Here is a 16,059-nt window from a genome sequence, read left to right on the forward strand (position 1 = left end):
AGTGACACAGATGGTTTGATAAAGTTGTTTATATTATAGTTATTTGATATATAGTTTGTATCTCGTTATATGGGCCTGTGGAATAATTTGAACTGAAACGACGAAGAATTTGATCAGTGGATTCAATGATTTGGAGTGACACAGGTGGTTTGATAAACGTATTATTTATATTATTTGAATAACTGTTAATGTTACGTCAGGCTCATTCTCAGCTCCTCGTTTGTGTTTATGTCACGTTAACATACCGTATCATTTAGCCTGTTTTTGCTGTTTTATGTCTGTACTTGGTGTTGGATTTTGTCAAATAAATTTCCCCCAAAATGCGACTTAAACTCTGGTGCGACTTTTAGTCCAAAAAATACGGTACCTTACTCTCCAGATTGTAAACCACTACTTTTTGCACATGCTTCGAACCCTGCGGTTTATAGTCCAGTTCATCTTATATATGGATTTCTCATGATTTTTATGATATCACAATACTATATTGTGTAATTATATTATATTTTTGATAATACAGGTGATATGAAAGTGAGGACATTTCATTTAAAACACCTGTGGCTTATAGTCCGGTGCATCTTGTATATGAACAAAACTGGATTTCCCCCTCGATTCAGCTGGTGTGGTTTATATTCAGGTATGGAAATTACAGTATGTACTCTGTTTTTGTGAGTCAGTCATGTAATTGACTAATGAGCAGTCACCCTCAATCAAATGGAATAGACTACTGATGAAACACTACTCAGACCTCGGTAGTACAGAAAACTGTATTCGAGATTTGTTTTCAAACCCTCAAAAATTGATGGGGATGGGGAAATTTAAGATATCCAAAAATATTGGAAAATTATGTAAAAATAAAAAAATAAAACCAGTGAATGTGTAAATCTGGAGGGCAAGCCACACTCCAAGTATGAGGTGGTTGACTGTAGTCAGGATTCTGACTGGCATCTACCCAATTAACAGCTTCTGAGGTTTTATGGACTGTAAAAATGAAAACCGTCCAGGTATCGATTGAAAAGTAACATACCCTTATTACAGAAATTATTTGACTGAAAAATTATCTAACTGAAGTATTGGAGATCAAACGAAAAAAAGAGACAATGCAAAAATATGAACCTCCCTCTGTGATGACCAGATGCAGGTAGAAGTTCTAACTGTGGAGCTGGAGCAGATTCCAACAGATTTTTGGCGAGAGATGTATATAATCTTGGCTTGCTTGCTGCTCAATCACAGATATAGACAAACAACAATTAAAACTCACCTTCACATATTTTGATAACTTCATGAACATAAATTCATTTTGGGAAAAAAATGTATGGAAGAAAGCTTGAGAAAGCATCACATCAATGACTCATCAAACTTCAGAGAAAAACTCTGCTCATCAACGCCTGGTGATAAAGTTATTCTAACAGGTGTACCAAGCCACGCAACTGCAAGTAACCTTTGATTGATTTGTCATTTTTATTAATCTTTTGCAATTGCCTTCTTACAGAATTCTCCCACTGCTTTCTGATGTTAAACTAAAAGGTAAATAATGCAAAATGACACCTTGGACTGCTGCCTTATTTTGAATTTCACCAACTGGCTTTGCAAAACCAAACAAAACAATCAGAGTCTGAGTTTTTACAATGGTTTTGTTATTCATCATGCAAGTATGCGGGGAGCTTTTTTCTGCATAGATTTCAACAAACTTCTCATGGCTGCTGGTGTGGTGATGCTCGAAATTGGCATTTCCACAAGAGCCCATTGCCTCATGTTAAATAAGGAAGATAACATTGCCTTACACAAATGTGTACAATAACACATTCTTATCCATTAAAATGAAACTTTTTGTTTTTCCTGGTTAGTATCTGCCATCTTTACTGCTCGTTCAGCCAACAGCTAGCGGTAATTGCTACGTTGAGTTTATTTAGTTTGTATGGTTTATTGCAAATACAAACATTTATATTTAATCCTAGCAAATCCAGATTGTGTCTATTGGAAAGATATTAAAACCTATTCTTGCCAGTACACAAACACCCGCACGCACATACACGCACGAGGACACACACACACGTGCACGCCAGAGAGATCTTACATCACGTGACACATTTACCTGCATTTCTCCACACACACGCCAGAGAGGTCTTACATCCTGCATTTTTCCATGGGTGGTCTGGTTTCAAGTCACTTGGACTCATAGCATGCTTGTCATTTCTTGTAAGCAGAACCATAGACAGGTTTGTGGAAGTTTTGAGGTTTTCTTTTCTCTCTTGCCAGTGATCTGCCTCCAGGACATCTAAACTGTTCCATGGTAACATTGAGGGCGGTCAGTTTGCTATGTTTGGCAACAAGTTACGCAGAAGACACCATGAGTCAAAATCTGTTTACAAAATGTTAAAGGACTAAAAACGTCTTGGGAGGACAAAAGAGGAAATGTGAGATTCTGGAAAACTGTGCTGAACTCCTGCTGATTGCATGTGCCGAAATAAAAACACTCCATGCTCAATGCCGAACACAAACACAAAATTTTGATCAGCACAATCCAATTAAGTTGTGTTGTTTGTGCAATAAGAATCCATGCAGTATAGAAGTGAGAATTATCAGATGTTGACAAAAGTCACATTTACTGCAAGTGCCACTACTTCTCAGGTAAGTGCATATTAAATAATAGTTGGGTCCCAAAAATGTAACAAATCATAAATATCTCACTCTAAAATACCCACAACTATGCTTGAGTGTAGTTAATATAAAAAGGGTGAAAAATGCATATTGTTGGTAATGAATAACTGCAGACAACACCGAATGTACCATGAAGCGCAGCTAAAGTTGACTAAGGATGGATAAGAAATACGTATAATGGCCTTCAGTCTTCAAACCTTTCAAAGGCAAAAAAATAAATAAAATGTTGACTGTCCTGGCAACCATTCAGAGTGGGTGGAATTGGAAGCAAGAACATTTATTTTTGGTTTTAAGAAGAATGCACTACAGCAGCAGTGTCAATCAACCAATACATTTAGTCCAGGGGTGTCAAACCCCAGTCCTCAGGAGCCGCATCCCTGCATGTTTTCCAAGTTTCCCTCGTTAAACACACCTGATTTAATTTATCAGAATCATTATCAGGCTCCTGCAGAACGAGAGGATGAACTGAGCATCGGAATGCAGCCCCGAAGACTGGAGTTTGCACCCCTGATTTAGTCTTTTGTGACTTTCAGCTGAAACCAGATGTGTAGGGCTTTGAATTATGCATACAAATAATATCCATCCATCCATCCATCCATCCATCCATCCATCCATCCACCGAGCCATCCATCAGACTATTACTTTCTTAAAGATATTGTAAATGACAAGCGCAAAATTCACTTGTTTTAAGTTTTAATAATAACAGATAACTTTGCATTACTTATAACTCCTGTTTCGAATGTTCATGAGGCAAAAATAATTTTAAACTCATGTAAATTTAAGGTATTCCATACAGTTTGTTCAATGTTATCTGACTCTTCAGATATGAATGAAATTTGTGTTTTTAGAGTTGTTCACATCTGCGTGTGTGGCTTATATTTGGTGAGTTTGTCATTTAAAAAATAGACATTTGGGAGAATGAAATTTGTTTTATAACAGTGTGTACCGTAAGCTAAACGATAGGTATGCTAACATGACATAAACACAAACGAAGAGCTGAGAACGGGCCTGACATAACATTCAGAGTTATTCTAATAACTATTACATAAATAACACGTTTATAAAACCATCTGTGTCACTCCAATTCATTAAATCCATTGATCGTCCTTTATGTAAACAATGCGTATGCGCCGCGCCACTAACGTCGGACTCGTAAGTTGCATTTCTAATTATTCCACAGACCCATATAACGATATATAAAGTATATTTCAAATAACTATCATATTACAACAATATTATCAAACCATTTCACAGTCACTCCGAAACATTAAATCCATTGATCAAATTCCTCGTTCTTTATGTCAACAACGCCGCGCGTGCGCTGGAGAGATCTAGTATATAACTATATTGTAGCGTTAACAAAGTACCAGGAAAGACGTGGGTTTGGTAAACGTCTCTTTATTTATTAAAACAAGAGTTCAACGAGCCAACAACTACTGAACTTCCAGCCACGGAGGTGGCTCCACAAATAGGACCGGGGCTGCGTAAAAGCCATGTCAGAGCCCCATCCACCATCCCCGGACAGCTACCTGGCAAAGTGCCAGCCCCCAACTTCCATCCACGGAGGTAAAAGAGAGCTCCCGTCGAGAAGGACCGGGCGTGCGTAAAAGCCATTATAGTTTTTCAAATCTTCTATGTCACTCCAAACGCCCTTTATGTAAACCGCCGCGCGGCACGGGTGACGTCACTTGCAGTTCAAATGACAGTAATTACATGCTACATTGTGGTTCGTTTATCGTGGTTTGATGGTTGGTTGAGATGTTTGATGAGTTTGCACCTGAGTCCCAACCGCCTTTAACAAAGTTTGAAATTTTGTGAAAAAAATCACATATAAGTCGCTCCTGAGTATAAGTCGCCCCCCCACCCAAACTAAGAAAATAAAAACGCAATTTATAGTCCGAAAATTACGGTAGTTGACTGATTTCACTTGGCAGCCCACATAAAATGATGTGGCGGATTGGCCTTGGGCCTTGAGTTTGACACATGCTCTAAGGCTTTGTTTCAACGGGCAGCCCCAAAATCATATCTGTGTGTTACGAAGACAGTAAAAATCAAATCTATTGAGCTAGACCTAAATCACAATGGGAAAATGGTTTCAAATTTGACACTGATCAAATGTATCCATATGTGTCTCGGGTGCGGACACTCTGGCCTCTCAAATCTAATAAAAGTGACGTTTGCTCAGTCGCATATCAATGAAGTAGTAGTTCTTTGGCTGTCACACCACAACCCCCGTGTCTCTCAGGCAGTTGCTAAATGCCTTGTCACAGTTCAGCACAGTTTGAATGCCTCCAGCCGCCAGCCTCATGACGGGACATATGTTGAGGATGTGATCAGTTTCCTGCTCCCCCTCCCCACACAGCGGACACATTAGTGTCACACTTTGGGCAAGAGGTAGGTACATCCTGAACTGGTTGCTAACTCATCACATGCAACATATGCAAAAACAACCATTCACGCTCACATTTACACCTACAGACATTTTAGTGGATATTTTATTTATTTATTTATTTATTTATTTATTTATTTATTTATTTATTTATTTATTATTTAGCACACACAAAAATAACACAAATGTCACATGAAGAATGAAAATAAATCAAAGAAAATGGTCATGTGCAAGGAAGACGAGAAACCCTGACGGGCTTATAAGATGTCTCCCTCAGACTTCAAGCTAAAATTAAAGAAAATTTTATAAAAATATATCTAATCAATCAATTAGCCTACTATTTGAAGTAGGATTAAAATCTGGGTAATTAGAAAGGGATGGTAATAATAACTTAATAAACAAATAATGATAATAAATCCTTAGTAAACAAATAATAGCATCATCAAGGCAAAATAATAACAGTAGCCAAGGTAACAAGCACCCTAGCTCAGTTAATACTACTATAGTTCAGAGTGTAGATGCGATTTGTGAACATGTATTGTTTAACGGCAGTTTTAAACATGAAGGACAAAAGGTCAAAGAAATGAATAGGAAGGTGATTAAATCCTTTGGCACCCCTGAAATAAAGACTAAATTTGGACAGGGAGTTTCATACGGGGGGCAACTCAAGTCTCGCTTTATTTCTGGTGTTATGACAGTGATAGTCTTGCCTTCTCCTGTAAAAGCTATTGAGTGTAATGGGGAACTGATTGTGGGTTGCTTTGAAGACAAACTGAGCTGTGTGGAGAAAGTTTACCTGGTATATGCTGAGAATTGATAGTTCCTGAAATAGCAGGAGTGAATGAGCAAGGTAGTTAGCATGTAGAATGATTCGGACACAACGCTTTTGTAGGCAATAGATGCGATTCAATTTGGTAGGATGAGTGCTGGCCCAAATTACGTTGCAATAATGGCCTTCTGCCATGCAGCCCCCACACTGTGGAACTCCCTCCCGACCACCTAAGAGCACCCCAATCCACTGACTCTTTCAAAACCGGACTTAAAACTCAGCTCTTTACTTTGGCATTTCTGTAATTCGTGTTTTTATATCCTGGTTGTCATCCAGTTGTTTTATACTTGTCCTTGCTTTTTATTCTTGTTTTTACTTGCCATGTAGCACTTTGAGATTCCTCCGAATATAAAGTGCGTTATAAATATGATTTATTATTATTATTATTATTATTATTATTAATTGATACATGGATCGATTAGGGAGTAATAGAGCATCAGAGTTGTTTTTCTGTCCAAAGTATGCCGTAGTTTACTCAAAATACCAGTATTCCTAGCAATTTTAGAAGATATTGTACTAATATGAGGTTTCCAGCATAGTTTGTCATCAACTAATATGTCCAGAAATTTGACAGATGAAGATAGAGAAATGAACTTATTGTCAAGAAAGACCGCTACGTCTTTGTTGCCCAAACAACTTCTCCCACAGTTAAAAAATAAGAAGGTTTTTTTTTATATTCAAAGGCAATTTATTTGCTTTGAACCACTGCGAAAACATTTGCAATTCGTTGTTTATTACTGAGAGAAGGTGTTTGAGATTGCTAAGTGAATAAACAACACTAGTATCAGCAAATAAGATGGTTGACAGATGGTGAGAGGCTCTACAGAGATCGTTAATATAAATTAAAAATAACAGGAGTCCAAGAATGGAACCTTGTGGGACTCAAGTCAAGTCAAGTCAAGTTTTTATATAGCCCTAAATCACAAGCAGTCTCAAAGGGCTCTGTCCTCTGCATTTAACCCATCCCCATGTGATTTTGATCCATCCCCTGGGGGAGAGGGGAGCAGTGAGCAGAAGCGGTGCTGCGCCCGGGAATCATTTGGTGATCTAACCTCCCAATTCCAACCCTTAATGCTGAGTGCCAAGCAGGGAGGCAATGGGTTCCATTTTTATAGTCTTTGGTATGACCCGGCTGGAGTTTGAACCCACAACCTTCCAGTCTCAGGGCGGACACTCTACTACTAGGCCACTGAGCTGGTCACTCCACATTTGATGTCTAACTGGGGTGAGTCAAAGCCCTTAAATGAAACATTGTTTCCTCTCTTTTAAGTAGCTGGCAAACCAATAGAAGTGAGACATCAGAGACACCAATATGCTTTAATTTTGATAAGAGAATCTCATGGTCTATTGCAGTGGTCAGCAATAGGGGCCCGCGGGCCAATTTTGGCCCATCATCTATTCTGTCTGGGCCTGCGAGATGAAGTTAACATAATGTATTAAAAAAAAAAAAAAAAAAAAATTTTTTTTTTCAACCCCATATTTTTTAAAAGAAAAAAAGGGCATACATTTAATGGGATAGTTGTATGCCATACAACAATCCCATCAAATTCGAAACATTTATTGAGGTATGATAGTGCTTAGTGACAACAACAGGTGGAACATCCTGTTTCAGTTATCCATGACGCACAGGTCAGAACGGTATTGACACGCGAGTGCGCGTAATCTTATGCAAAAAAAAAAAAAAAAAAAGTGTCCTGTCTCCCTCCTCCAGTGGGCAAGGTAAAAAATAGTCTATATTTCGTTAAATTAACAACATAACAAGGTCTGTTCGAATGGAATTAAATGCATCTTAAAAGTAAGATGATGTTTATTTTAATATAATAATTAATAATTCAAAATAGTAGGGACCCCCACAAAAAAAGCAATGGCCCGCAATGCCATTGGCTGATTTTTTTGGAGCCCGCGTCCAAAAGTAATTGCCGACCCCTGGTCTATTGGATCAAATGTCTTGGATAAATCAAGGAAAACTGCAATAGAGTATTCTTTCATATCATGAGCTATGTATAGTTTCTCTGTTAAATGAGAGAGAGCCATGTATGTTGAATGAGACTTACAAAAGCCATACTGATGTTCATATAGTATATTGTGATTATTGAGGAAGCTACATAGTCAATTGTGGGCAAGGTTTTCCAAGATCTTGGACATGACAGGTAAAATGGATATTGGGCGATAATTGGTAAGAACTGTCAGGTCATCATTTTTAAAGATTGGTACAATTTTAGCCAACTTTAGTTCCTGTGGGACAATGCCCTTTGAGAAAGACAAATTAAAATTGTAACATTCTTTAGAGATGAAATTATGTTATAAATCTCTTGTTCAGTGGCTGGGGTCAGAGTAAAAGCTGCAGAAGTACTAGTCTCCATATAATTGATTGGGTTATCGGCATTTTATGTGGAATTTGTCTGGCTAAGGTTGGTCCAATTTCTGTGAAGGATTCATTAAATTTACAGGCGATTGTTTTGGGATCTGATAAAGGCTTGTCATTTACTATGAACTCAGAGGGAAATGGATTGGACGATTTCTTTTTAGTCAGGATTTCCTTTACTGTAGACCACAAGGCTTTCATGTTCTTGCTGCTTTTGACAATTTCATTGGCATAATGTTTCTTTTTTGCAGCTCTGATCACATGGTTGAGTTTGTTTCTACATTGTTTGTAATTATCATGAATCATAGATGAAGGATTAGCGATGAATTTTTTGTACAGTTTATTTTTGTGCCTAATAGATTTAGTAATTCCCCGACTAGCCCAAGGCTTCGAACAGGATTCACGTTTGAGGCTTCTATTCTTTATGGGAAAAGAATAATTATAATGCTTGGTTAGTTCCTCCAAGAATATCATGTATGCCTGCTGGGGATCAATGTTCCTTAATACAGCATCCCAGCTACCGTTTTGAACTTGCATTTTAAACTTGGAGATTGTTTGTTGATTAATAAGTCTATATGTGTCCATCGGCTTCCCAGTAGGAAATGAAGTGTTTGCTCGTGAGGAGGTAAAAGAGAATATGGGAAGGTGATCAGAGATATCTGAGTATAGAATTCCAGACAAGTGATCTCTGTCAAGTATGTTAGTAAATATATTGTCTATTAAGGTTGCTGAATTTCAGTTATTTTCGTAGGTTTAGAAATAATAGGCTTAAAACAAAAAGAAGACAGACTATCCAAGAAAGACTGAGTTAAATAACTGAAGAAATGTATTTTTGGATTGTGGAAAGAACCCTGCCAAGGAAAACACATGACAAGTACAGGGAAAACATACAAACTCCAGATAGATAGCCAGAGCTTGGATTCAAACCCACACCTTCAAAACTGTGAAGTGGATGTGCTCTTCTTCACTGTGCTGCCATGTTTTTTGTAACCTTTTTATATTTTTCATTTTACCAGCTAAAATTGGACAAATGAAAAATGATTCTCTGCAATTACTCCACTGATAAACAAATGGCCAACCAAGATAGCCCACAGAATTGACAGATATGAGAAATTAGTTCCTTCTCTCTTTCAGTCATCTTGCCTGTGAAGTTATCATTAGGTGATCCAGTCACTGAAATAAAGTGAAGGCCTGCGGCCAGTGGCCTTTGCAGAGATAAATGACTTCATGTTTAAATGCCGCAAATATGAACACAACACAAACCACTGAGTCACGGATCTGCAGAGGTTGCTTGTTTGTCACAAATACCTTTGATGGAGAGAACTGATACTTTGTGTTGTCTGCAAATCAAAGAGAAAGATTGATGAATGGAGATGATTATGCTGCTCTGATCCTGTCATTGATTTTGATTGCTTTCATCAGTGATATGGACAAATCCTAAAAGACATTTCTCAAATAGAAAAGTCCTGAGGGCTAAAATACATACACAATGAGATAAGAGAGGTCTGCTTTGCTTCATATTGTGTGTTAAGGTCAGTGGAAGATCTCACACTTCTAGGATACACAGGTTTTTGGGTTTAGCTTGTCAGAGACCAAAAGGAAAGTGAAGAAGCAGGAGCACAAATGTGTAATGACCTGTGATGGGTATTAATAAGATTTTACCAATATTATTAACTAGAATTGGCAATTTCTGGAGAAATTGCGTGTGAAGGCGAAGGCACTTCACACTATTGTGGGACTCGAAATAAATGAAATAAAAATGGTAAATTAATAATGACGATTAAATAAAATAAAAATGGTAAATTAATGATGATGATGTTGAATGGAATGAATGAAGAAGAATGAAGAATAAATGAATGAATAAAAACTGACGGCCTACCATTAGATTCGAACTCACTCAGCAAAGTGGCAAGCGTTGAATGTCCCATTCTCAACTTACTGAGCTAAACAGTGATGTCCTATCAAAGCGGTAGAATAATGCTAAATCCAAAGAAATAAATTGAGTAAAAATGGTAAATTAATTATGATGATGATGTTGAATAAAATAAATTATTAAAATGTGGTAAAATTAATTGAATAAATGAATGAATAAAAAATAACAGCCAATGTTAAATTCAAACTCACTCGGGAATGTGACTCGTGTTGAATGAGACATTCTCTACTAACTGAGCTAAACAGTGACTTAGTGTTGCCATGGTGGAATGATGCTATTAAACGAGAAATAAAAATGGTAAATGACTGAAATAAATTATTGAAAGGATGTTTTTAAATTAAAATTAAATGAATAAACAAATGAATGAATAAAAATAAATAAATAAATAAATGAGTTAAGGAAAGAAATCATGAAAAAAGTTGTCAGATGTCAAAATTCGAACTTGAACGTCGCTCGTGTCTAATGTGCCATTAAGAATGAATGGGGGATTTTAAGGCACAAATTTGCTAATTATGCAAAAACGGTAAATGTTATGAACAAATAAAATACTAGCAGTCATGCCGTGAATTTTTGGAACGTGTGAAAGTTGGAATGGAGTGAATCGGTTAAAGCATGTGGGAGTGATGACTCGCCTTCACACTAACTAGAATTGGCAATTTCTGGAGAAATTGCGTGTGAAGGCGAAGGCACTTCACACTATTGTGGGACTCGAAATGATGATTAAATGACATAAAAATGGTAAATTAATAATGATGATTAAATAAAATAAAAATGGTAAATTAATGATGATGAAAATAATTATTAAAGTGATGTGTTAAAATTGAATGAATGAAAAAAAAATAATGGCCAAGCGGGATTCGAACTCAAACGGGAACAGCACTCGTGTTTAAAGCTCCATTCTCTTCTTACTGAGCTAAACAGCGACTTAAAAATAAAGTAGAATAACAATAGTGTGAAGGCCTTCGCCTTCACACTAATAAGAAAAATAAAGTAGAATAACAATAGTGTGAAGGCCTTCGCCTTCACACCAATAAGAAGAAAAATAAAGTAGAATAACAATAGTGTGAAGGCCTTCGCCTTCACACTAATAATGAGAAAAAAAAATAAAGTAGAATAACAAAAGTGTGAAGGCCTTCGCCTTCACACTAACTAGAATTTGCAATTCCTGAAGAAATTGCGCGTGAAGGTGAAGAAGTTGAATAAATACTCGGGGAATGCTGAAGAATGATGTTGAAACGAGTTGAATCGGTTGAAAAATGTAGAAATTAGAGTGGAAAAAGGAAATTTCGGAAAATTTGGTTGAATTTCAAATTTGAAAATGTGGAATTTATGGTAAGTGTGAATTTGGGGAATAGGGAGGAAGAATATGAAGAGTTGAAAGTTGGAATGGGTTGAATCGGTTGAAAAATGTAGAAATTAGAGTGGAAAAAGGAAATTTTGGAAAATTTGGTTGAATTTCAAATTTGAATGAAAATGTGGAATTTATGGTAAGTGTGAATTTGGGGAATAGGAAGGAAGAATATGAAGAGTTGAAAGTTGGAATGGGTTGAATCGGTTAAAAATGTAGAAATTAGAGTGGAAAAGGGAAATTTTGGAAATTTTGGTTGAATTTCAAATTTGAAAATGTGGAATTTATGGTAAGTGTGAATTTGGGGAATAGGGAGGAAGAATATGAAGAGTTGAAAGTTGGAATGGGTTGAATCGGTTGAAAAATGTAGAAATTAGAGTGGAAAAAGGAAATTTTGGAAAATTTGGTTGAATTTCGAATTTGAAAAATGTGAAATTTGTGCTAAATGGGAAGGTGTGGAATAGGTAGGCAAAAGATGAACAGTTGAAAGTTGGAACGAGTTGAATCGGTTGAAGTATGTAGAAACTAGAAGCGAAAAACGAAATTTTGTGAAATTTTGCGAAATTTTGTGAAAATTTGAAACGTGAAAACATGAAATTTTTTAATTTGGCAAGTTCGGGAATGTCCCCAATGTGATTTGAATGTGTTGAATTATGCGAATTTCAAACTGGAACAACGTAAATGTGAAATGTTCGCCTTCACACTAACAATACTTCTATGCATTCTAACATGGCAAAAATAGGGGGGACGTGGCGCACTCAGTAATTAACTTGGGGTTGGTCATGCCCCCTGTCTCCTATAGTGCCATGTCTTGTTTTTGGCAGGCAGTTTTAGTGTTGGCTGTCATTTTAGTTTTCATTAATTTTAGTTATGTCCATACTTCAGTTTTAGTCAACTAAAACTCAGAGCATTATCATTTTATTTTAGTCCGAATTTTTCCAGGACATTTTTTTTCACTGTTGTGGTGATGATACTCATTTACATATGCTGTTGGAAAGAAGAAATCCGCACGCGCAATTGCTGTGAGCTAGAGTCATGCCTTACTGAAATTAAACAATGGATGTCTGGTGCATTGGAGGACATATAAAACATGCAAGTCAGCAGCTCTCAAGGACCGAGTCTAAAAGCCATAGGAATAACCAACTTTTCAAGTCCACAATGATTGTTCTGGATCTTCTAAACTGGGGTACCAACTTAAAATTTTCCCCAAAAGGCAATTTTTAGTCTCAGATTCCTTGACCAGGTCAACATTATTTGGCTTATGAAAAGATCTTTCAGAAAGGGGTATGACTAAGCTAGCAAAATAAAACTGATCACAATTGTGATTACTAATTACTTTCTATGATGATCCTCCATAAAATCCAGATAAATAACTTGTTAGCGGTGGAAGTCAAGGTAAACAATTACAGGGCTCTCAAAAACTATTGGTACATTGCGATTAGTTAAGTTCTATTTAGTCTATACAGATAACAATTAGGTTAAAAATCAAAAGATAAAATGATGCATACAACAGTTTTGCCTTTTTAAGGCAAGGTATTTACATTTACTACTTCTGAAATATAAAGCCTCTTAGCTGATGTTTTTTTGGGGGAAATTCTCTTCGGCTCTTGAAGAGGTGAATGAATATTGACTGATTGACTTGCCAGTCCACAACTTTCAACTTACTGTCTACAATAAACACATTGTTTGGCAGTTTGGAGCAATTTACACGTGTACACGGCGAAGGCATCGGCACGTTGGAGGAGAAGGTCAGTTCAATCAGTACCGAGAGACCAGAAGCAGCTTAAAAGGTTCTAGGGCCTGGCCTCCTACTACAGACGGTTAGTGAAAGGATTTTCTTGCATCGTGCTGTGCGCGATGGATTACTTCACTTAGTGGCCAGAGGCATACGCACTACCAGATCAGGAGGCAGAGACGGTGGCTGACGCGCTGCTGGAGGCCATGTTCTGTCAGTTTGGGACTGCTGACATTCTCTACAGTGACCAAGGCCGAAATTTTGAGTCCAAGGTTTTTGCTCCGCTTTGTGAGCGCCTGGACATCTAGAAGACACGCACCTCCCCTTTGTATCCGCAAAGTGATGGCCTTGTGGAACGGTTTAACCGCACCATGCAGCAGCAGCTCGCCATCCTCACATCACCAATGTGACTCGGACTGACACATTCCACTTGTGCTGATGGCTTATCGTTCGGCCGTTCAAAGTTCCACGAGTTGCACTCCTGCTCTGCTGATGCTGGGCCGGGAAATCAGGACGTCGGCGAAGTTGGCGTTCGGGAGGCCACCTGGTGACTCTGAGGACCAAGCGGGGCTGGAGTATGCCCGAAGACTGCAGGATCGACTGGAGGCGTCGCATGCATTCGCCCGGGACCAGCTGGAGAAAGCCGGTGTGTGCCAGAAGCGGAACTACGACGTGCGGAGCAAGGGGCAGAACTTCCAGATCAATGACCTAGTTTGGGTGTACACACCCAAACGGAAGAAGGGGCACTGCCCCAAGTTGGACAGCCATTGGGATGGCCCGTGCAGGGTGCTTGAGTGGGTGGGGGAGGTGGTCTACCGAATGGCAGTTCCCCCTAGGGGCAGAAGGGTTGTCCTGCACCGAGACAGGTTGGCTCCGTAATGGGGCAGTGGGATTCCCGTGTTTGAGGCGGGGTCGGCTTCACCCGCCACTTCGGCACGTGCGGTGGATTCATGTTCCTCAGATTCCGCCAGTGTTGTCCCTGCTCAGCTGGCGGGCGGTGAAAGCAGCCCGGGTCGACCCCAGAGACGGAAGCGAAAGCCATGACGGCTGGATGACTTTTTTTGTTGAGCCCTCGGGTCGAGGGGTTTCATAAAGGGGAGGGCAGTGTAATGTCCTGTCCTGTATTATTTGTTGTCGTATCTGGGCGTGTGAGGGCGGGCCCAAAAGTGAGAAGTGACGTCATGCGGGTGGGTTGTGTGGGCTGGTTAGCTTGGCAATCAGTTGGTGTGTGAGGCGCATGGGCGTGAGTTGTGGCCACCAGCAACTCCTGTTTGAATGTGTTTTTCTGTTGCCTTTTTAATAAAAGCGGCAATCAAACCGTCTGAACATCCTTGACTAAGGGGCATTACAGTATATTGATCTTTCCTGCCACATATCATTACCTCCAGAAACATCATCTATACCAGAGCTATCAACACTCATGCATTGAGTGTCAGACTCAACCATTTCTGTACTCGCTCACGCTTCATTTAAATTTCTAACGCTAAGAAAAAGTACCACTGAGAAAAGAAAAGGTTTCCTCATTGTCAAAAGTGATCCAGAATGTGTGAAGACAACATGCAACATGAGTTTACATCGACTGGAGCGTCTGTCATCGCACTTTAGTCGCATTTTGATGCGACGGGTTGTGACCCGGGTTGCCAAATCCTTTTTCTCCCGCCTATTTAAGCTTATTTACAGTTTGTTTAGCGAGGTTTTATTTTGAAGTCCTAAAAACGAAAACCTGGCATCCTTGAACGAAAATGAACTGTCGTTCAAAATCGTTCATTGGCCCCAGAATGAGCACGTTCACAAAAACAATCACAAAGCAAAAATGTGCAACATTCTATTAACGTTAAGACCAAATTATGAATGGGCTCATGAACGTGTTAAGGTACAACACTGGTGGGAGGAAACCAACACGGGGAGGGGAAGAACATGAAAACTCCACACAGGAAAGCCGGAACTGGCAACCCACTTGTGGAAACCCACAAACCCAGCACAGTGAGGCGAACGCGCTAACCAGTACAACACCATCCCACCTGTCACTCCTATTACTGACATACAATTTTAACATTTCATTTACAAGTTCCCAAAGTTTCAATTGGGCCTAGCTGTCACTGACAGTTCAAGTTCTGAATACCTTTAACTGCATTGTTGTTATTTCCCAACTTTAATCCCCATTCCCAGACCTGTTGACACTTGCACGATTGCACACAGTCATCTAGTTTCAGTGTGATCTTAATAAACTTAACCTCAGCCTTGAAAAGCAAACACATGCATGAATATAACGTCAAAAATAGCTGAACACATAAATGTGCAATCAGTACTTGAACATCAGCCCTGGATTTATTTACAAAGAAAGCAAAACATGGATTTACTTGTCCACCAAAGAGACTGAAATACCAAAGACAGGCAGGGTACTTTCTTTGTCTGTAATTTGATGTGATTATAAAAGTGAAATTGTGATTCCATCTTGCCTTATACTGTATTCCATCCATTCTCACAAGGGTCGCAGGCATGCTGGGGTTACCCCAGCTTACTTCGGGCAGTTGGCGGTGTACATCCTGAACTGGCATACATAGACAAACAAACATTTGCACTCACGATTACACTCAAGGACAATTTAGAGTGCTCAATTTACCTACCATGCATGTTTTTGGAATGTGGGAGGAACCAAAGCTCTCTCTCTCTCTTTGTGTCTCTCTCTCTCTCTTTGTCTCTCTCTCTCTTTGTCTCTCTCTCTCTTTGTCTCTCTCTTTGTCTCTCTCTCTTTGTCTCTCTCTTTGTCTCTCTCTTTGTCTCTCTCTCTCTCTCTTTGTC

The 16,059-nt window shown here is 38.8% G+C and overlaps 1 protein-coding gene across 5 annotated transcripts in view; it reads right to left on the minus strand.

Annotated features, from left to right (window-relative positions):
- The window catches only part of cemip (cell migration inducing hyaluronidase 1), a 166,337-nt gene that overhangs the window by 127,290 nt on the left and 22,988 nt on the right, over nucleotides 1-16,059 (minus strand). The window contains exon 2 of one of the 5 annotated variants that reach the window (XM_085906792.1): nucleotides 2,093-2,275. The exons of 3 other annotated variants lie outside the window; for them this stretch is intronic. The gene's annotated coding sequence lies outside the window, so the exon portion shown is untranslated. Of the gene's footprint in view, nucleotides 1-2,092; nucleotides 2,828-16,059 lie in introns of those variants that run through there. One more of the 5 variants, XM_085906793.1, reaches the window with a different exon arrangement.

The sequence above is a fragment of the Syngnathus leptorhynchus genome, chromosome 3 (genome assembly GCF_054491065.1).
Source record: "Syngnathus leptorhynchus isolate UIUO chromosome 3, UIUO_Slep, whole genome shotgun sequence".
NCBI classification, from domain to species: domain Eukaryota; kingdom Metazoa; phylum Chordata; class Actinopteri; order Syngnathiformes; family Syngnathidae; genus Syngnathus; species Syngnathus leptorhynchus.